The 23,990-nt window shown below is 36.3% G+C and overlaps 1 protein-coding gene and 1 non-coding gene across 3 annotated transcripts in view; one reads left to right on the top strand and one right to left on the bottom strand.

The window, feature by feature from the left end:
- The window catches only part of RANBP9 (RAN binding protein 9), a 94,495-nt gene that overhangs the window by 23,235 nt on the left and 47,270 nt on the right, over positions 1-23,990 (top strand). The window lies entirely within an intron of this gene.
- LOC116275554 lies at positions 7,607-7,669 on the bottom strand. Its single transcript, XR_004184670.1, has one exon. It is a non-coding gene; the product is annotated as a U7 small nuclear RNA (small nuclear RNA).

The raw sequence follows: 23,990 nt of genomic DNA, 5'->3' as shown, positions 1-23,990 counted from the left end.
GTTGGAGAGGAAGGTAGACAGATTTGTTAACTAATTAGGACCTAATTTTTTTTTACAAGAAATCTGTCTTTATTTCCTTGATTAGGAAGTAGGAGTGGTAAGTAGGTAAAGATAGTTGTTGAGAGAGTGTTAAGGATGACTCCCTGGCTTTTAGCTTAGAAGATTAAATGGATAGTGGTGTGACTAAACACATCAGAAAATACCAGAAGGTTTTTTTTTTTTTTTTTAAGAGATAGGGCCTAACTTTGTTACCCAGGCTGGAGTGCAGTTGTGTGATCATAGCTCAGTGCAGCCTCAAACTCCTGGGATCAAGGGATCCTCCTGCCTCAGCCTCCCAAAGTGCCGGGATTACAGTTGTAAGCCATCACAACTGGCCAGGAAGTGGATCTTTAAAGAAGACGATGATGAGAACAGTGTTTGAACTGTTAGGGGACTCCCAGAAAATTAATAGCAAAGACTTTGACTAAAAATAAATGGGATTTAGGAGAGTAGGGCTGAAGGTAGATTTTGGAGTTGTCAGAAGGTAAGTTGTTAAAGCCATGGGAATTGATAGGATCACCCAAGCGTGTAGTGTAAAAAAAAGAAGGCGGCTAAGGTGGACACCAGAAACACCATATTTAAAGGACGTATAGAAGGAGAGAATTTATCTGAGATTCTTTTCATGTACTTACGAATTTTTTTAAAAAATGTCTTCCTTGTTACATAATCATCTAAGATTCTATAAAACAATGGTCAGAGAATTAGAAGGCAGATCCTAGATGGTTTCAGAAGCCCTGGAAGTCAGTTCAAAGGAGGACTGCTAAGTCTCCACTGGTTTGTCATTTGGCATTGGGGTGATAGCAGGTGCAGTGTGTCGGAGAGTTAGAGGTAAGGAATGGAGATAATGTGCTAGTGGACTTAGTAGCTGTGTTGCTGTTGTGAGGAACAGTAATTTACAACCCATTTAGAAAAGTAATACACTGCCAATTTGATAATGCAAGGCCAGGCGTGGTGGCTCATGCCTGTAATCCCAGCACTTTCGGAGGCTGAGGTGGGAGGATTGCCTGAGCCCAGTAGTTTGTGACCAGCTTGGGCAACAAAGCGAGACCCTGTTTATTAGACTGGGCATGGTGGCTCACGCCTGTAATCCCAGCACTTTGGGAGGCCAAGGTGGGTGGATCACCTGAGGTCAGGAGTTCGAGACCAGCCTGGCCAACATGGTGAAACCCTGTCTTTACCAAATACAAAAAAATAGCTGGGCGTGGTGGCACATTCCTGTAATCGCAGCTACTCGGGAGGCTGAGGCAGGAGAATCCCTGGAACCTGGGAGGCAGAGGCTGCAGTGAGCCAAGATCGCACTGCTGCACTCCAGCTTGGGCAACAGAGCCAGACTCCATCTCAACTAACTAACTAACTAACTGAATAAATAAGTAAATAATAAAAATAATAAAATTAGCCAGGTGTAGTAGTATGCGCCTGTGGTCCCAGCTATATGAGAGGCTGAGCCAGGAAGATCGCTTGAGCCCAGGAGGTCAAGGCTGCAGTGAACTGTGTTTCTGCCACTACACTCTAGCCTAGGCTACAGAGTGAGACACTATTTCGGGGAGGGGAGGGGAAAAGAAATTTTGGAAATTCAAGAAAAAAAAAGGTACAGAAAAATGTAAGGGGGAAAACTAAACCATAATTTTGTATGATTAATTGCTATCAATACTTCTGCTCATTTCTTTCCAAATTTTGTATATACACTAATGTTTTAAGCTTAGTTGTACTCTTTTTTTTTTTTTTTTTTTGAGACAGAGTCTTGCTCTGTTGCCAGGCTGGAGTGCAGTGGTGCAATTTCAGTTCACTGCAATCTCTGCCTCCCAGGTTCAAGCGATTCTGCCACCTCAGCCCACCGCGCCCCCCACCCCACCCCAGTAGCTGGTACTACAGGCTCACGCCACCACACCCAGCTAATTTTTGTATTTTCAGTAGACACAAGGTCGCACCATGTTGGCCAGGATGGTCTCTATCTCTTGACCGCGTGATCCGCCCACCTCAGCCTCCCAAAGTGTTGGGATTACAGGCGTGAGCCACTGCGCCCGGCCTAGTTATCCTCTTTATACAGGTTTTTACATCCTGTGTTTATCATTTATTTAATATTTTTTGGGAGACAGGGTATTACTCTGTTGCCCAGGCTGTAGTGCAGTGGCACAATCATAGCTCACTTTAACCTCAAACTGTTGGGTTCAAGTGATCCTCCTGCCTCAGCCACTCAAGTAGCTAGGACTACAGAGATGTGTCACCATGCCTGGCCTATTTTTAAATTTTTTTGTAGAGGATTATTACTGATTTATTTCTGTGTAACAGTTACAGTGTATTTCTTACATAATTATAAGCATTTTTCTATGAGATTAAAAGCTCTGAATATCTTTTTATTTTTAGCTGTGGCATAGTCTGTTATAAGTTTATTAAGGCACATCCATAACTCTTCTCCTGTTGCCAGTTATTTAGATTGTTTTAATTCTTTCACTATCCTAAATAATCTTTTTTGCATGAAACTTGTCTTTATTTCCTTAGGAAAGATTTCTTGAAGTTGAATTGTGGATCACAAGAAGGGATATGCACATTTTTAAGGCTTATGATACGCATGGCCAAATTACTCTCCAGAAAAATTATTCCAATTTATGTTTGGGTGGGAGAGACTTTGTTGTATGTATATGCTGAGGAGAAGGAATCACTAGTGAGTCCAGGAGAAGACTGAGGAGGCGAATGAGGCAAGTTTCTTTGTCCAGCAGATAGGATACGGGGATTTAAGTATAAATTAGGAATGTGGGATGCTATATGGAATTTATTTATTGGCACTTATCACTACTTCTGGAAGCCTGTGTTGATAACCATTTCACCTCCAAACGAGATTAGGCTCCTCTGTTAATGCCCTTTCACGGCACCTTGTACTTCCCCTTCATAGCATTTAATCACATTCATAATTAATTATTTAAGATCTGTCCTGCCTGTTAGAGGATCCCCTGTAGGGAGGGCACAGACTTTTGTCTTTGCCACAGCTTTATACACAGAGATATGTAGTAAATGTTCATTGATCAGAGAAGTGGAAGTATTGAGGAACTATGAGATTGAAAACCACGAATTTGAGACAGTGGTTTATATACTTAAAAATTTTCACTATATACTCAGCTGGTTAGAGAGGAAAGTTGAATTGTATGATTGATGCAAAATGGGAAACTATAGGTTAGGTAAGTTGGAAGAACAATCGTAGTAATTGAGGTTACTGGTGAGGGAATATCTAAATGGACCATTTTAGTTCAGGCTGGGTAAGGAAAAAATGAAATCAGCATGGAGCTGATAATAGACAGAATGAGAGATTTATATATTGGTGTTTTTAGTGAGTTTTAAGGAGATGCGGAGGGATTTCTGAGGTGGATTTGCTGCATTTGGCTAAGTGTAGGGCATAACAATGAAAGACAACTTAAATGAAGAGGAGCAAAGCTTTATCAGAGAGGCTTTTTTGGTCTGTTTTGTGTACTGCTATATCCATCATGCATCGAACAATGCCAGACGCAAAATAGGTGCTGCATAAATACGTTAACTGAGTAGAGGTGGGTAGGGATAATAACATCTTTTCTTTTGTAAACCCCTAGCACTTAACTGTGCGTAGTACAGAGTACAGATATTCAATATTTATGGAATGAATAGAATATGAGTCTTGGATTTTGGATATGTTCTTTACCTACATTTTGAAACCATCAGGAATGGTAGGAGCCGCATTTTTGGTGGAAGGGAAAATTGGTTATTTAAGAAGGTGTGAAATATGGGAAAAGTGACCTAAAGATATATAACCATCACGTTTCTCAAATTATTCTTGAGTTGGTTATCTTTAGTGCAGTTTAAATCCCAAATCACCCTTACCTCTTACTCTGTCAGTTATTTTATACTTAACAAGTGTAGGTACTTTTTTTTTCTCCAAGAATTTTTTTTTCCAGTTACAAGGTAATGCATTCTTAATGCAAAAGGGAAAATCAAACAGACAAATCCTGTGAAATAGAAAAAAGCATGTATATTTTTAAAAGGATATGCAATACTGCCACCCAGATTAATGGCAGTTGACATTTTGGAGTATATTCTCTCCAGCTTTTTTCCTCTATTCAGACTGCTTTCAACATTAGTCTAAGAAAGAAAAATTGGTTTAAGATGTATTCGAGTCACATGAGAGGTTAAAAAAAATATTCTCATGGGTACCAGTACTTTTACTTTCACTTCAATGTAAATTTAATTAAAAATTCAGGGAGAAAATTTCATTTTAATGTCTTAAAGACACCCGTGTCATATAACTTTAAGGTTGTATAGTTTTGTCCTGATGAATATATTACTTGAACTCCAACCAGGAAAACAGTTTATAACCATTCTATTTATGTTTATCTCAGATATATTGAGTTCTTGCTCTTTGCCTATTGCTGGAATCACTTAGGTTGATTAACATTCCAGGATAAGGAGAAATGATCTGTTGGTCCTAGACTTTTTGGCGTTGTGGATGATTTGGTAGTCTGGATAGTTTTTTTGGAGGAGTGGTTGAAATGTTTTAAAAATGGTTGTTGAGAACTAATTGTTGTCAGATGGAAAAACAGATTGGTTAAGAGTTGAGATTCATCCCAGTGCTTCTTCGTGATTTGTATAATACAGAATCTAAGGAGTTTTCCTCCCCAACATTTGCAGACATATAGAAGAGAGAGTTAATACAGTGAATACCGTTGTACACACCACCTAGATTTTAGAATTAGGATTTTGCTGTATTTACTTTGTTGCAGATCTGTTCATCCACACCCCACCTTTTTAAAATGCATTTCAAAGTGAGTTGCAGAGTTTCCAAATCAGTTTTAAAATCTCTCATTTTATACTTCTTTCTTTTTTCTTACTCTGAGAATCTTTGATTCTAGTGATATTAACATATTTATTTGCCTTAGCCTAGGATATTTTGATACATTTTCAAATTAAAATACCAGTAATTTGGGAGACCAAGGCGGGTGGATCACCTGAGGTCAGGAATTTAAGACCAGCCTGGCCAACATGGTGAAACCCTGTCTCTACTAAAAGTAACAAAAATAAGCTGGGCCCAGTAGCAGGTGCCTGTAATCCCAGTGACTCGGGAGGCTGAGGCTGGAGAATTGCTTGGACCCAGGAGGTGGAGGTTGCAGTGAGCCAAGATCGCGCCATTACACTCCAACCTGGGCAACAAGAGGAAAACTCTGTCAATTAAAAAAAAAAAATCAGTATTAACAAGAACATTAAATACTGTATGATTTTTTGCATTTATTTATTTATTGTGCTTTGGTTTTTAAAATATATCCCATTAGGGATGGATATTCAAAATACTATGTTTTAAAGTCACTTGAAGTAATTCTTTTTTCTGTATTTCTGCCACCAACTTGATATATGCTAGTTTCACTTATTTAAAATTATCTTCCATTCATAGGGACTGATTTTTAAATTTTTGTTTTAACTATGTAAAACATTTACATTGTTCCAAAGTAAGACTGTTTAAGAAGGCACTTGGCCCAGGCACGGTGGCTCACACCTGTAATCCCAGCACTTTGGGAGGCTGAGGTGGGAGGATCACCTGAGGTCAGGAGTTCGAGACCAGCCTGGCCAACATGGCGAAACCCCCTACTAAAAATACAAAAATTAACCAGGTGTGGTGGCACGTGCCCGTAATCCAGCTACTTACTACTCAGGAGGCTGAGGCAGGAGAACCGCTTGAACCTGGGAGGTGGAGGTTGCAGTGAGCCAAGATTGTTCCACTGCACTCTGGCCTGGGTGACAGCGTGACTCTCAAAAAAAAAAAAAGGAATTAAGGCACTTCGCAGAAGGTTCACATCATCCTTCTCTCCCCCCCCCCCCCCCCCCCCCGCCCCCAGGTAACCATTTTCATTAGTTCTTGGTTTATTCTTTTATTATTTCCTTTTGAAAATGTAAGCAAATATGCCATCGAAAACTTTGAAGAGGTATCACAAGTAGCTGATGACACTAGTTGACTGTAGGTAGAGGAAGTGGTTAAATGGGGATGGGAGTGAAAGGAAACTTAACATTTTTGTTGCTTTTGAATATTTTTTTTTATCTATTTTCTTTGCTCTCTTTGAGAGGTTTAATATATTTTTACATTGAGAGAGGTACATTTATACTACTACCTATAGTCCACTCCTTTTAAGGTACTCTTGTATTGTGGGCAATAATGAAATTAGCTAATAACCTCTTCTGTACCTTTTCTTCCCTTTCCCCAGTGTCTCTGGGTTTTTTGCATTTAAAATTTATTATTGATTAACATGCAGTAAAATACCTGTTTTTCAGTATACAGTTGTGAGTTTTGACAAATAGAATTACCTAACAACCACCACAACTAGAATTACATAACAACCACCACAATCAAGATAAAGAACAGTTCTCTCACCTCCCCAAACTTTCTCTTGTTGCCCCTTTATCTGAAACCCTTCTCCCGCCCCTAACTTCTCACAACCACTGATCTGTCTTCTGTCCCTATAGCTTTGCCTTTTGAAGCCAGAATGTTATATAAATGTAACCTTTTGAGAATGGCTGTTTTGTATTCACTTAGCATGATGCATGTGATACTCATCCAGGTAGTTGAGTGTATCAATAGGTGATTACTTTTTCTGTAAATTCTCTTCTTTGTTAATTGTTTTATATCTAGGTTTTACGAGCATATAACATTTGCATATACTATGCTGTTATCTTTATTCTGATCACTTACTTAGTGTTAATTTTAAATTATATTCAATACTCTTCACTAGACCTTATCCCAAAGATACTTTTAGGATTTTTTGGTTGTCTGAAGCTCACATTCTACAAGTGAGCTCATGGGAACAATATTCTTTTAAATCCTTTCGGTTCAGACTATTTGTATGTGACCATTATACTCATTATATTTGAAGCTTTGGTTGGATGTAAAATCCCTGGCACATGTTTTCTTTCTTTCTTTTCTTTCTTTCTTTTTTTTTTTTTTTTCCCCAAGACAGACTCTCACTTCGTTGCCCAGGTTGGAGGGTTGTGGCACAATCATGGCTCACTGCAGCCTCAACCTCCTGGGGCCAAGCGATCCTCCCGCCTCAGCCTCCTGAGTAGCTGGGACTACAGGTGCACACCACTATGCTCAGCTAACTTTATTTTTTATTTTTATTTTTTTGCTGGGACAGGGTCCCATTGTGTTGCTCAGGCTGGTCTTGAACTCCCGGACTCAAGTGATGATCTTCCCACCTCAGCTTCCCAAAGTGCTGGGATTACATGCATGAGCCACTGTGCCCAGCTATGTTTTTTTCATGAGCTCCGTGGGTATTTTCAAAGTCTTCTGCCATTTTATTCTTCCAAGAAATTTGGTCATTTGCCTGGATACCTGAAAGATGTTTCTTTTTCTTTGAAGAGCCGTTACTTGAATATGTCTTGGTGTTGATCTTGCTATGGCCTTAAGTAGTAGGTTCAAGTATTTTATTTCAGAAAAGTTATTTTGTGTGATGGTTTTCAATATTTGTTCTGTTCTATTACATGGGTTTGTTTTTTAGGGACTCTAATTATGAATGTATGTTGGATCTATTTGACTAACTTCTTTTATTATTTTATTTTTTTGAAGGGTTTTTTGGTAAAAACTGGAAAGCCTGCTAGAGAAAATCTAAAAAGGGCTGTAACACTTGACTAACTTTGTTATTTGGAAAATTTCCTCCATTCTCTTTCCTCTTTTCTTGTGGGGTCTGTTATTTTGTGTTCCATTTGGCTTGTCTTTATTTCTGAAATAATTTTCTTTTTTTTTCTTCTAATTCTTATGTAAATAAGAACACTATTTTTTGACCAATTTATATTAAAAATTGGAGACTTCCTATGAAAAAGTCTTGAACATCCAGTGTAAATGTTAAGTTATAGCACTTGTGAAAAGAAATATTGTTGAAAAACTAAACAGTAAAATGCATCTCAGTCTCCATAGTTTTATAGGTACACCTCATTTGGTACAAGTAGAACCTGTAATGTTTATAAAATTGAAATGTAAATCACTTTCTTCTGAACTTATTTGTGTGATTTAAAGTTGCTACTTTTTATTGTTTATTAATCTTATAGGGATATGTTGAAAAACAAGATTTTAAATATGGATTACAATATAAATAATTTTATTAACCAAAAATGTCAGTTTATTAGAAACATAAACAATTTCATGTCTATTGGGTAAAAAGTAGAATTTGTTGTTTTATGCGTATGATAGATTATTTTCCTTTACATTTAACACTGTAACAGTTTAGCAAATCAGGAAACCAAGTTATTTTGTGTTTTGTTGTTGTCATAGGAGTTAACTACAGATGGAATTATTTGACAAAGAATTGTCAGAGGAACTCTCAAACTAATAGGCTTTTCTTGTTTATAGAGCCTTCTTGTCGTAGTTATTAAAAGGCAGGATAAATGAATAGGTCCTTGAAGTCCATCTTAGTAAATGTAGCCAGGCCTTAATTTAAGGTATTGTATATTTATATTTTTATAGCTCTTTGAGAGGTAGTGGGAGAAAGATGCAGCTGAAGAAAGATGCAGCTTGCTGTATATTATTGTGAACTTTCCGAAGGCAAGAAATAATTTCTGTTATCCATGATTCTTTATGCTTTGGGAAGAATGTGGTGGAGAAGGTGCAGTGTAGAGAGAGAGATAAGTAGCAGCTTTTCTGTCAGCATAGAATTAGAATTGGAACAAATTTTTTAAATCACGGATGATAAAGCGAAATGTTCTAGATTGAAATAGTAATCTTGAAAAAGGACCTCTGTTACTTTAAAGTTTCTTACCTCAGTTCCATTGGTGCAGATAATCATCTGGTGATTAATATTTCACTTTGCAGTATTTTGAGCATGCATATACTGAAATTTCTTTTGTATATTCATAGCGGCTATTCTAAGAATGTAGGTGTTGGATACGGTGTGGTAAAGTCTGTGCAGCTGCAGGGGGATGTGCGAATAAGGCTTAGAAGGAAGAATTTTATTATACTCACAGGTCTCAGGGAGGGTCACTGCATGCCACACAGAGGAAGCACCAGGTTTTAGTCAGGAAGCAGAAGAAAGGAGCCACGGAAAAGTCGGCCAGAGTCTTTATTGGTATTTCCTGGGAAAGGCAAGGGAGGGCAGAGTAAACAGTTAAGGATTGATGAGTTTGGATGATTCCTGCAGGCTTTGAGCTGTAGAGGTGTCTCTAATTGCCTGATACCTGACTCTGGAATGATTTAGGGCAGGAAATACTGGCTTCGTATGTGAGCATGTGAGCGTTAGATAAGGAGGTGGGTTTGGCTGTAGACTCAGGATTGGTTGGTTTGTATATGGAAGACATGCTCCTGTGAGCTCTCTTATCTGTAAGAAAGTGCTAGCCCTGGTCAGCAAGCTTTTTAAGAAGCCAAAACATAATATAGTAAATAAAAAACATGATTTAAATACAATGGCCATCTGAAGTTCTGTTTACCCTGTCAAATAATTTCTGTGTTAATAATCTTTGAGAACCATAACTTTCTCAACAATTGCTTTCTTTTTGGTTCTTTATTATTTTTTATGAGTTCTCATTTCTTTTAGATAGTAATTGCCTTTTTTAAACCCTGAAATACATATCAGGTATGTAACCTGATTGAAATATTTTCACAGGAGCATCTGTAATTGGTTTTTGTTTGTTTGTTTTTTGAGATAAGGTCTCTGTTGCCCAGGCTGGAGTGCAGTGACGTGGTCAGTGTTCACTGCAGCCTTGAACTCCTGGGCTTAGATGATCCTCTCACCTCAGCTCCTTGAGTAGCTGGCACTACAGGCGTGTACCACTATGCCTGGCTAATTTTTTATATTTTTTATAGAGATGGGGTTTTGCCATGTTGTCCAATCCAGGCTAGTTTTCGAGCTACTGGGCTCACGTGATCCGCCCACCTCAGTCTCCCAAAGTGCTGGGATTATAGTCTTGAGCCACCATACCTGGCCTGCAATTGTTGATGGAATGTTTTTGGTTTAATTTTATAGCACTACTATGTGCATCACCAGTTGGTATATATCACTTTTAATATTATTTCACTTTTGGTGGTTGAAAAATAGATGTTAAAGTTTGTTCTTTTACATGAGAAAAAAATAGGTATGTGTTCATAAGTTTAAATATTTAAGATTGGTAACTTGTGAGTTATAGACAAGTGCCCTGAGTTTCTTAATAGAAATAGATAGATATACATATGCTAGTGCATCTTGCTGTAGTAATTAACTTTTGGTGCTCTTAAGTCTTATTATATTCATAATGACATTTGTCAGAAATAAAAGCATTTTATTTCAAAGATATTAAGTAATTTTTAGGTCTTGTAAGATTAAAAAAAAAAAAAAAGATCCCTCTTACCATGTCAGTAACTTATATATGTGAATAAACTATTCAGAATTTGAAATTTTAAACATCAAGCAGGGAATTTGATAGATACCATTAGACCCATTAGATTAATGATTTACTATAATTAGAATTTTCTTCTGAAATTAATAAACACTTGAGTAAAGAAATTACATTTATAAAAATGCTTTTGAGTTTCAAATAAGGCACTGGTCAACTAACTCCAATCCTACAGGACAAAAATGTCTTTAGCTTACCAATCTTTTTGAAACTGCTAAAAATGGAATTATTTCACTCAAAAGGGTCATTATCTACCTTTTTGGAAAACATTGTTACTTTACATTTTCAATAAAAATTAGCACTGTACAAGCTGTTTTATAACATGCTTTCTAGCCCATTATTGTGTTATATCTTTTTGTTTTATTAAAAACTATTTTTATAGCAGGATTTATAATGACCTCATAGGCTTGTTTTGATTTTAAGACTTTGAGGATTCTAGCAGGACCTGGCCAGAGTTTGAGGGCTTCTCAGTTGCAGGGCCATGTCTTCCTCCATTGAGCCATTGAGTTTGTATAGTGGACAGGGCCTGGGTGGGACTATTTTAAGATGGAGGCAAAAGTACCACGTACTTTTAATGTATGCATATATAGTGATTTATTACCTGTCCTTTTTTGTTGCACATAAAGATTAGTCTCAGTTTCATTTAGAATGAAAAGAATGTTTATTGAACATTCTTGTATCTACCTTTGGATATGGATATATTAGGTAAAAAGGATTTGCCATTTTAAGGATACTTTCTTTGAGGACTAGTGAGATCTAATATTTTTTTTTGTTTCTTTTCATGTGCCTGTGTGTGTTTTCCTGAAGCGCCTGTTCAATTATTACTCATGTTTTATTGGAATATTTACTTTTAAAAAAATTTATTTTTAATTAACATGCAGTAAAGTTAACTTTTTTTTCGTTTGTACAGTTCTGTGAGTTTTGACAAATGCATAGGGTCCTGTAACCACTACCACAGTTGAGATACAGAACAATTCCATCGCTCTCCAAACTTCCCTTTTATGCCCCTTCATTAATCCTCCCTCTACTTTTAACTCCTGGCAGCCACTGAATGACTCTCTTTTCCTATAGAGTTTCTTTTTCCAAAATGGCATGTAAATGGAATCATTGAGTATGTAACCTTTTTTTGGGGGGAGGGGGGATGAAGTCTCGCTCTGTTGCCCAGGCTGGAGTGCAGTGTGGTGTGATTTTGGCTCACTGCAACCTCTGCCTCTCGGGTTCCAGCGATTCTCCTGCCACAGCTTCCAAGGTAGTTGGGATTACTGGCATGCACCACCACGCCCAGCTAATTTTTGTATATTTAGTGGAGAGGGAGTTTCACCGTGTTAGTCAGGCTGGTCTCAAACTCCTGCCTTTAAGTGATCCTCCCACCTTGGCCTCCTGAAATGCTGGGATTACAGGCGTGAGCCACTGTGCCCAGCCAGGATGTAACCTTTCGAGACTGACTTCTTTCAGTTAGCATAATACCTGTTAGATTAATCCATATTGATGCTTGTACCAATAGTTCATTACTTTTTATTACTGAGTAGTATTCCACTTGTCAGGGTGTAAGTTTATTCATCTCTTCCCAGCAGAAGGACTTTGGGTTTTTTTGCAGTTTATGTAATTATGAGTGTAACTGCTGTAAACTTTCACAGGTTTTTGTGAGAACTTATTTTCTTAGTATTTTTAAGCATACTGTATATTAAAGATATATTTTTTTGTTATATATGTTGGAATATTTCTCCTAACTTGTTTTCCCTTTATATTTGTTCATTTTGTTTTTATTCCCCTAATTAACAAGCTTTGGTTTTTAGTTTTAGGTTTACAGAGAAAGAAAACAGTAAGATAGTTCCCTCCCATATGTGCCCATCTTCCACACAGTTTCTCTTAAGAACATCTTGCATTAGTGTGGTACATTTGTTACAATTGGTGAACTGATATTGTTACACTATTATTAACAAAAGTCTATTAGATTATATAAGGGTTCACTCTTTTGTTGTACATTTCTGTGAGTTTTGGCAAATGCATAATGTCACATCCAAATTGTCACATAGAACAGATTGACTGACTAAAAATCCCCTGTGCTCTATTTATTCACCCTTTTCCCTTCTCTCCTCTCCCCCTACCTGCAGACTGATGACACCCACTGATCTTTTTGCTGTCTCCATAGTTTTGCTTTTCCTTTAGAGAGTGTCATATGTTGGAATCATACAGTACACGGTCTTTTCAGACTGGCTTCTTTCACTTAGCAGTGTACGTCTAAGACCCGTATGTGTTTTTTCATGGCCTAATGGTTCATCACTTTTTGTCACTAAATAATACTCCATTGTATGGATGTACCATAGTTTGATAATCCAGTCACCTATTGAGGGACTTCTTGGTTCCTTCCAGATTTTGTTATTTATGAATAAGTTACCACAGACATTTATTTGTGTGCAAGTTTTTGTGTGGTCGTAAATTTCCACCTTGTTTGAGTAAACGTCTAGGAGTATGATTGCTGAATCATATGGTAAGACTGTGTTTACCTTTGTAAGAAACTGGCAAACCATCTTCCAAAGTGGCTGTACCATTTTGCATTCCCACCAACAATGAATGAAATTCCTATTATACCACATCCATCCTCACCAGCAATTGGTATGTCAGTTGTTTGAATTTTAGCCGTTATAATAGGTGTGTAGGGGTATCTCATTATTGTTTTAATTTGCATTTCCCCAGTAATATATGCTAAGCATCTTTTCATATGTGTATTTGTCATTTGTAGATCATCTTTGGTGAAATGTCTATCCAGAGCTTTTGCCCAGTTTTTAAAAAATTGGTTGTTTTTCTTGTTGAGTTTTAAGAATTCTTTTTATATTTTGAATATACAAAGGTCCTTTATATTTGTTTTGCAAATACTTTTCTCCCAGTGTGTGGCTTATCTTTTTGTTCTCTTAATAGTGTCTTTCACAGAGCAGTAGTTTTTAATTATAATGAGCCCTATTTGCTCTTTCTTTCTTTTCATAGTCCTTGCTTTTGGTTTTGTATGTAAAAAGTCATTGCTGAACCAAAGGTCACCTAAATTTTCTGTGTTTGTGTTTCTCCTATGTTTTCCTATGTTTATAGTTTTGTATTTTACTTTTGGGTCTGTGGTCCATTTTGAGTGGATTTTTTCTGAAAGGCGTAAAATCTAGATACATTTTCCCTGTTGTACTGGTTTTGCTGTTTTGTCAAAGATCAGTTGACAACTACAAGATCAGTAATTTTGTAGGTCTATTTTTGTACTCTGTTCTGTTTCATTGATCTGTGTGCACACTTTTGCCAATACCATGCTCTCTTGATACTGTAGCTTTACAGTAGGTCTTGAGGTTGAGTAGACTTGAAGTAAAATTCTCTAACTGGTCTTTAGCATTGTGTTTTCTATTCTGGATCTTTGCCTTTCTATCGAAACTTTAGAATCAGTTTCTTAATATTCATAAAATAACTTGCGGAGATTTTGATTGGAATTATGCCAGATCTGTGGATCAAGTTGGAAAGAAGTGACATCTTAACAGTACTGAGTCTTCTTGTCCATGAACATAGGCTATTTTTCTATTCATTTAGATTTTCTTTGATTATTTCAGCAGTTTTATAGTTCTCATGGAATCAATTTTGTTCACATTTGTTAGATTTATGCCTAAGTATTTCCTTTTTTGTTGCTGCTAATATAAGTGATGTTGTGTGTTTAAAATTCCAGTTCATTGCTGGTGCATAGGAAATCGACTTCTGCATATTAACCTTGTATTCTGCCACCTTGCTATGGTTGCTTTTTTTCCCCAAGAGGCTTTTTTCTCCATTCTTTGATACTGTCTACATAAACAATCTTTTAAGCTACAAAAGTAGGTTTATTTTTTCTTTCTCAATCTATATACCTTTTATTTCCTTTTCTTGTCTCATTGCATTAGCTAGGACTTCCCCTATGATGTTGAATATGAGCTGTAAAAGGAAACAACTTTGCCTTTTTTCTGGTCTTAAAGAGAAAGTGTCTAGTTTCTAGCCATTAAGTATGAGACTAGCTGTAGGTTTTTTGTAGATGTTCTTTATCAAGTTGAGGAAGCTGCCCCTCTATTCCTAGTTTACTGAGGGTTTTTATCAAGAATGGTGTTGGATTTTGTCAGATACATTTTCTGCATCTGTTGGTCTGATCATGTGATTTTTTCTTCTTTAGCTTCTTGATGTGATTGATTACATTGTTTTCTTTGAATGTTGAGCCAGCTTTGCATATCTGGGGTAAATCCCACTTAATCTTGGTGTATAGTTCTTTTAAAAAAAATTTTAATTTGATGTATTTATTTTAATACCCAGACTTCAAGGAGATATAGTTCTTTTTGTACATTGCTGGATTTGATTTGCTAATACTTTATTGAGGATATTTGCATCTGTGTTCATGAGAGATATTTGCCTGTAGTTTTCCCTTCTTGTAATGTCTTTATTTGGTTTTGGCATTAGGGTAATGCTAGACTCAGAATGACTTAGGAAGTGTACCCTCTGAGTGTAATTTCTGGAAAAGATTGGAGACAGTTGTGTTATTTCTACCTTACGTGTTTAGTTGGAATTACCCTGAAGCCATCTGGGTCCAGTGTTTGGTTTTTTTGGGAAGGTTATTTATTGTTACTATTATTTTTTTCTGAGTATGTATGTTTATTTAGCTTTTACAAACAGTAACCACAATTAAAAAAAAAGAATGAATGCAGATAACTTTTGAACACAATGTATCATACACCCTGATTGGATATATTCTGAGAACAAACATGCAACAAATATTCTTGAATTTTATTTAATAGATTTATTGTGGGTGTGCTTGCTACTACTGGGTATCATTGCTTCTAGGCTCTTTCAGTGGATGGAGTTTATTTTGACACTACAATCTGGTTACCAGAGTTCTTCCTCTTCTTTCTCATTTCTGTAAAGGTTATTAATTATTGATGTAATTTTTTTAATCTATAGAGGCATATTCAGATTTTCAATTTCTCCTTGTGTGAGTTTTGATAAGTTATATCTTTCAAGGAATTGCCTTGAAATCCATTTCATCCAAATAGTCAAATTTGTGGGAATAAAGTTAGTTATAAATGTTTCTTTAATACTTTTTTAATGTCTGTGGGATCAGTATTGATATTATTACTGATAATGATAGTTTCTTATGTCTTTGATTTTGGTATTAATAATTTGTGTTTTTTCTCTTGGTTATCCTGGCTAGAGGTTTATCAATTTTACTGATCTTTTCAAAGAAATGGCTTTTAATTTTGTTGATTTTTTATTTTATTTTATTCTTTTAAATTTCACTGCTGTCTCCTCTATTTCTCATTTCTTCCTCTTTCTCTTGGTTTATATTTATTGCTCCAGTTTCGTAAGGTGGAAAGGTAAATCATTGATTTTAGATCACTATTACATTCAGTGCTATACATTTCTCTATAGGCATTGCTTTCACTGCATCCCACAAATTTTGATACGTTGTTTTCATTTAATTCAAAATATTTTAAAATTTCTCTTCAGACTTCTTTGACTGGTATGTTATTTTAAAATGTGTTGTTTAATCTCCAGATATTTGGGGATTTTCCAGCTATCTTTCTTTTATTGATTTCTAGCTTAATTCCATTAAAGTCTGAAAGCATAGTTTGTGTGACTTTAATTAAGGTGTGTCTTTTTTATGTCCCAGAATGTGGTCTGTTTTGGTGAATGTTTTTGTGAGATTAAGAAGAATATGTATTCTGTGGTTATTGGATAAAGTATACTCTAAATGTCAATGAAATCCAGTTGACTGATGATACTTTTCAGTTTGACTATATCTTCACTGGTTTTCTGCCTGCTGTGTCTGCCAATTCTGATATGGGGTGTTGATGTCTTCAGTTATAGCTGTGGAGTTAACTGCTGCTTCTTGTAGCTCTATCGTTTTTGTCTCACCTCTTTTGACACTTTGTTGTGAGGCTCAGACACATTAAGTGTGGCTGACTGCCACAGTTACCACTTGAGACCATCACTAAGACAGTTACTACTGTTACTACTTGAGACCATCATTATGAGACTGAATCAAGGGGACAGAAGTAGAAATGAAAACTTAAGACAAAAGTAACTATTTCAAAGTAAGGGTAACATGGGGAAGAAGAAGAGAGGAGAAGACAAGGGCTCCCTGCTTCTAGTGAGCAAAGGCAACTGCCTGAGACTCTACAGCCGTTAGTATTTATTGGGTAGGAAGAGCAGGGAGGAGGAGGTAGTGATTGGTCAGCTGCTTGATTGATCACAGGTTCACATTATTGCTAACAGGCTTCAGTTGTGCCTAATCACAAGAAACACTTGTGCCTGGGTGGTGGCCGCCCTCAGCCTTTCTTCTGGGCAGCAGACACAGTTTGTCAGTTTGCCAACATCCTGCTTTTATGAGAAACACTTTGCTATTTAATTATATAGCCTCCAGTAATATACTGAGTTGATCATGGCCCTCAACAATTAAGGATTGTTACATCTTATTTGATAATTGATCCTTGATCATTATGTAATGCTCCTGTTTTTCTCTGATAATTTTTCTTGTTCTGAATTCTGCTTTGTTAGAAATTAATATAACTAGTCCAGCTGCCTTTTGATCAGTGTTGGCATTGTGTGTATTTCTCCATCACTTTAACCTATCTGTGTCTTTATATTTAGAGTGAGTTTCTTGTAGACAACATATATTTGGGTCTTACTTTTTATTCACTCTTGTCAGTTCTGTCTTTTAATTGGTATATTTAGACCATTCACATTGAAAGTATTGTTAAAGTTGGATTTTAGTGTCTACCATGTGTTTCTTTCTCATTATACTTGTTCCTTGTTGCTTATTTTAAAATTTTCTTTTTTTCTTTTCTTGTTTTTTTTTTGAGACAAGGTCTCCCTCTGTCACCCAGGCTGGAGTGCAGTGGCGTGATGTTGGCTCACTGCAACCTTGACTTCCTGGACTCAAGTGATTCTCCCGCTTCAGGTTCCCAAGTGGCTGGAACTACAAGGGCACACCACCACACCTGGCTAATTTTTTGTATTCTTTATGGAGATGGGATTTTGCCATGTAGGCCAGGCTGGTCTTGAACTCCTGGGCTCAAGTGATCCTCGCGGCTCGGCCTCCCAAAGGGATTACAGGCATGAGCTACTGTGCCTAGCCCATTGTCTGATTTTAATTGAACATTGTATATGATTCCATTTTTCTTTTCTATTTAAGATACCAATTGTACTTCTTTAAAAAGATTTTTTAGTAGTTTCCCTTAGAGCTCATCTAAGTTCATTTTTAAATACCACTTACACTACTTCACAGATAGTGCAGGTACCTTATAACAGAATATAACCAATTCCTCCCTCCTGACCCTTATAGCATTGCTGTTATTCATTTCACTTATCCATAAACAACAGTTACCCAAGATATTGTTACTATTTTGAATACTTATCTATGTGATCAGTTAAGCTTAAGAAAAATAAAAGAGTGTATCTTCATTTATTCCTTCTTGGACTCTTCCTTTCTTCATAAGGATTCTCTTTTCTCACCTATATTATTTTCCTTTTCTCTGAAGAACTTTTAACAAATCTTGCAAGGCAAGTTTGTTGGCGACAAGTTCCCCAGGTCTGAGAAAGTCTTTATTTTTCTTTTACTTTTGAGGGATACTTTCTCGGGATGCTAAATCCTAGCTTGGTGGGGTTTTTTTCCCAACACTTAAATATTTCACTCCACTCTCTTCTTGCTTACATGATTTCTGAAGAGAAATCTGATAAAATTCTTATCCTTCTTTCATATAGGGTATTTTTTTTCCCCCTGATTTCTTTCAAGACTTACTCTTTGTTTGACCTAGGTTTGAAGATGAGGTGTTAATGTTTTGATGTTTATCCTGTTTAGTGTTCTCTGAGCTTTCTGGATTTGCCATTTGGGGTATCTGTCATTAATTTTGGAAAAGTATCAACTATTATTACTTCAAATACTTCATTTTCTTTGTTTCTTCTCCTTCTAGCATTACTATTATGAATATTTTTCACCTTTTATAGTTGTCCTACATTCTAAAATACCATGTTCCAGTTTTTTTCAAGCTCACTGATTCTTTTTTTTTTTTTTTGTTTCAGTCTGCTGATTGACCATCAAAGGCATTCTTTGTGTTAATGTTTTTTATTTCTAGCATTTAGTTTTGATTCTTTCTTATAGCCCTTAGTATTTTAATGAGTTATTTAAAATTTCTAGTTTGATCATTCAAAATCTACCTTATCTGAGTTTGGTTTCGATGCTTGCTTTGTCTCTTCAGACGTTTTCCTTGCCTGTTACATGCCTTGCAATTTTTTGCTGAAATCTGGACACGACTTACTGAGTAGTAGAAACTCAGGTAAACGTGTTTAATGTGCTATTTTAGGTTTATCTGGCTAGGAGTTAGGCTGTGTTTAATGTTCACTAGGTGTTTGTATTGTTTGTAGGTATGAGACGTTTCATTTTCCTCTACTTTCCTGGTTTTTGTCTTGTTGTTTTGGGTGTCCTTAGAAACTTTTATTAATAAAAAAAGTCTGTTTCTTGTAATTTTCTCAGTTGTAATCTGTTATACTGGAACCCTGTTTATGTGGTCATAAGGTAGTAGAGAGGAGAAGTGTTCTGTAATCATATGATGAAATCTGTTGGGTTTTTTAGTTGACTAGAGTTGCTGAACAGACCTTCAAAAGAATTTCTTAAGCCTTTTTTTCCCTCTTCTTGTCTCAGGAAGGTTAGAAGGGTCTGGAATTACTGCTCTTCCTCTAGGTCAGATTTCAAAATGGTTACTTTTCCCTTTTCCCTGCCCAAAATGGAGGGGATTTTCCTCTACTAAAAACCCCGTGGAGCTCCTTTTCTCACCTATATTCTCTCCCTGAAGACTGAGCCCTCGCGAGTTAAAGCTCAGGTTAGTTCACTCTCAGTCTCAAGCAGTTTGCTAATTACCTTTAAAGTGTTCCTTCCAGTTATTGGCTCCAGAGTAAATATAGCTCCATATGTCTATATTCACGTTTCTTCAGTTTTTCTGGAGGTGTTGTGACCTGTGAACTCAGTTTTCCAATGCATCTAAGAGTAGTTGATTTTCAGTTCTGCTTTTTTCTTGTGAGGATGGGAGTAATGACTTCCAAGCTGTTTACATAATAGAGCTGAACATCGATGTCGTTATTTTTTTAATGAGAGTTTTTTTGAGATGTATAATTCATGTACATATTCACCCTTTAAAAATGCACAATTTGGTAATTTTTACTGTATTCACAGAGTTATGCAGCCCTTACTATTTAATTTTTAAACATTTCTGTCACCTGGAAAAGGAACCCCAAAACACTCCTCCCAGTTCCAGACAGCAACTAACTATTTTGTTTTCATGGATTTACGTATTCTGGACATTTCATATAAATGGAATTATACAAAATGTGACCTCTTGTTTCTGACTTCTTTATCTTAACATAATGTTTTAAAGGTTTATTTATGCTGTATCATGCATCAACACTCCATTCCTTTTTGTTGCCAAATAATATTCCATTGTATTCATATATCACATTCTGTTTATCCATTAGTTGGTAGAAACACTTTTTGACTGTTATGAATATTGCTGTTATGAACAATTGTGTAACATTATAGTATGGCTGTATGTTTTCATTTTTATTGCAGAAAATGAGAGTGTAATTTCTGGGTCATAGATACCCTATGATTAACTTTTTGAGGAGCTGCCAGACTGTTTTCCAAAGTGGCTATACCATTTTACTTACTACCAGCTATGATAGTTTCAGTTTCTCCACATTCTTGCCGACACATATCTTCTTGATTCTGGCCATCCTAGTGTATGTAAAATGAGAGCTCATTGTGTCTTTTGATTTGCATCTCTAATTACTAATGATTAGCGTAGTTTTACTTGCTTATTGGACATTTATATGTCTTTGAAGAAATGTCTATTCAGATCCTTTGCCCATTGTTGTAGTAGGGTTTTCTTTTTATTGAGCTGTAAGAGTTCTTTATATATGCTGGAAAAAGGTACCCTATCAGATATATGAGTTGCATATATTTTCTGCCATTCTGTGGATTGTCTTTTAGTTTCCTTGACAGTATCCTTTAAAGCACAAAAATTTTAAATTTTATGAAGTCTAGTTTGTCTAATTTTTCTTTTTCTTTCTTTCTTTTTTTTTGAGATGGAGTCTCGCTCTGTCTCCCAGGCTGGAGTACAGTGGCGTGATCTTGGCTCACTGCAAGCTCTGCCTCCCAGGTTCACACCATTCTCCCACCTCAGCCTCCCAAGTAGCTGGGACTACAGGCGCCTGCCACCACACCCGGCTAATTTTATTTTTGTGTTTTTAGTGGAGATGGGGTTTCACCATGTTAGCCAGGATGGTCTTGATCTTCTGACCTCATGATCCACCCGCCTCGGCCTCCCAAAGTGCTGAGATTATAGGGATGAGCCACCATGCCTATAATCTTATGTTTTTTCTGCTTCTGATGTCATATCTAAGAGACCATTGTCTTAAACCACTATCACAAAGACTTAAATCAGTGTTTTCATCTAAGAGTTTCATAGTTTTAGCTCTTCAGTTAGCTCTCTAATCCATTTTGTGTTAATTTTTGTATATGGTGTGAGATAGGGATCCAGCTGCATTCTTTTTGAATTTTTTTTTTTTTTAAATTTTTGAGACAGAATCTTGCTCTGTCGCCCAGGCCAGAGTGCAGTGGCACAATCTCAGTTCACTGCAACCTTCACCTGCCAGGCTCAAGCAATTCTAATGCCGCAGCCTCCCGAGAAGGGCTAATTTTTGTATTTTTAATAGAGATGGGCTTTTGCTATGTTGGGTAGGCTGGTCTTGAACTCCTGACCTCAAATGATCACCCACCACTTTGGCCTTTCAAAGTGCAGGGATTATAGGCTTGAGCCACTGTGCCCAACCTCAGCTGCATTCATTTGCATGTATATGTTTTCCCAGTACAATTTGTTGAAAAAAACCAGTTCTTTCCCTGCTGGATTTTTCCTCCTTGTCAAAAATCAGTTGATCTACCAGATGCTGTGGCTCATGCCTGTAATCCCAACATTTTGGGAAGCTGAGGTGGGCAGTATTGCTTGAGCCTAGGGAGTTTGAGACCAGCCTGGGCAACATGGAGAAACCCTGTCTCCACAAAAAGTGCAAAAAAAAAGTTAGCCAGGCATAGTGGCATGCAACTGTAGTTCCAGCTACTGGGGTGCTGAGGTGTGAGGATCACCTAATCAGGGGAGAAGAGAGGCTGCAGTGAGCTGCGATCATGGCATTGCACTCCAGCCTGGGTAACAGAGTGAGACCTTACTTGTCGCAAAATGACAACAACAATAAAATTAATTGATCATAAATATAAGGGTTAGTTTCTGGACTCTCAATTATATGGCATTGATCTCCATGTCTGTTTTTAAGCCAGCAGCACACTCTCTTGGTTACTGTAGCTTTTTATTGAGTTTTAAAATTGGAATATGTGAGGCTTCCAACTTTGTTCTTCTTTTTCAAGATGATTTTGGCTCTACTGGGCCCTTGCATTTGTGTATGATTTCAGGATCAATTTGTCAATTTCTGCAGCAAAGCAAGTTAGGATTTTTATAGGGTTTGTATTGAATCTCTAGATTAATTTGGGGAGTATTGCTATTTTAACAATATTTAGTCTTCAAATCCATGAATATGGCATGGAGAGTCTTTTCATTTATTTAGGAGTTCTTTCATTTTTTCAACAATGTCGTTTTTAGTGTTCAGGTTTCGGACTTCTTTTGTTATATTTATTCCTAGGTGTTCTTTTTTTGTATTCTGTCCCAAATGAAAGTATTTTCTTAAATTCATTTTCAAATTATTTCTAGTGTATAGAAATACAACTGATTTTTGCATGTTAATCTTGTATCTTGTAGTCTTGTGGAACTTGATTACTTTTAATAATTTTGGGGGAGGAGATTCTTCAGGATTTTCTATATACAAGATTGTCCCGTCTGTCTGTAGAGGATGTTTATTTCTTGCTTTCTGATCTGATGGCTTTTATGTCTTTTTTCTTGCCCCCTTGCCCAGGATAGAAACTTCAGTACTATGTTGAATAGAAGTGGTGAGAGAAGACATCCTTTTTTTCGTCCCTAATCTTAAAGTCAAAGTATTCAGTCTTTTACCACTAAGTATGGTATTAGCTGGGGATTTTTCATAGATGTTCTTTATCAGTTTGAGGAAGTTTTCTATTTCAAGCTTGCTGAGTCATGATTTTTCATAATTTGTTTTAAATCATGAAAGGGTGATGGGTTTTGTGAAATTATTTTTCTGTGCCTGTTGAGATGATTATATGGATTTTGTTCTTTATTTTTCTTAATATATTACATTGATTGATTTTTGTTTGTTAAACAAACTTCATGTTTTTGGGATAAATCCCATTCGGTTATGATTTATAATCTTTTTTATGTGTTGCTGGATTTGATTTCCTAGTAATTTGTTGAGGATTTTTGCATCTGTATTTAATGAAGGATATTTTTTTCTGTAGTTTTTTTGTGATTCCTTTATCTAGTTTTGGTAACAAGGTAGTACTGGCTTTGTAGAATGAGTTAGGAAGTATTTCTAGCTTTTTTGGAAGAGTCTGGGAAAGATTAATGTTAATTTTTATGTTTGGTAGATTTCCCCAGTGAAGCCATCTGAGCACGGGCTTGTCTTTGTGTTTTAAAATTACTCTGCATTTTCAGTAGTTTGTGTCTTTCTAGGAGTTTGTCCATTTAAAGGAGATTGTGTAATTCATTGTTCATAGCATTTAATATTTGTTTTCTTACGATCCTTTTTAGTTTAGTAGTAATACTCCTTTAATTCCGAATGTTTAGTAATTTGAGTCTTTTATTTTTCTTGCTTATTAGCACCTACTTTTGAATTTGTTGATTCTGTTGTTTTTCTAGTCTCTATGTCACTTATTTCTGCCCTAATCTTTAAAATTCCTTTTCTGCTACCTGCTTTGGGTTTAGTTCATTCTTAACGGTAGAAATTGGATTACTAATTAGAGATCTTTCTTTTTTATTTAATTTTAATTTTTGACAACAGTAACAAAAAATGCGTTGCATAAGAATGGGGATACATTCTGAAGAATGTGTTGTTAGGTGATTTTGTCATTGTAGGAACATCATAGAATGTACAGACCTAAATGGTATAGACCATACCACATGGCCTATTACACACCTAGGCCATGTGGTGTGGTCTGTTGCTCCTCGGCTACAAAACTGAATAGCTTGTTATTGTACTGAATACTGTAGAGAATTGTAACACAATTGTTTTGTGTATCTAAATACATCACATAGAAAAGATACAGTAAAAATATGTGGTATAAAAGATTTAAAATGGTACACTTCTATAGAACAGCTCCATTATAATCTTACAGGACCATTGTTGTACATATGGTCTGTTGTTGACTGGAACATGACTGTAAATGGGTTTTTAAAAGTGTTTCTTGCATTGCCAGCATGTGATACATATACTAACTTAATCAGGGATGTAATAGATCAAAGATGCATTAAAAACTTAATAAGGTACTCATTAATATACTGCCAAAAGGCATAGCAGAAAACTAATAATGGCCATAAAACAAAAATAAGTATTAAAAAGAACACAGAAAAAGATGGAGAGAACAGATGGACAAATAG

This window comes from Papio anubis, chromosome 6 (genome assembly GCF_008728515.1).
Source record: "Papio anubis isolate 15944 chromosome 6, Panubis1.0, whole genome shotgun sequence".
NCBI classification, from domain to species: Eukaryota; Metazoa; Chordata; class Mammalia; order Primates; family Cercopithecidae; genus Papio; species Papio anubis.
Note: the sequence above shows the minus strand (reverse complement) of the source record. Positions and strands in the feature narration are given on the sequence as shown.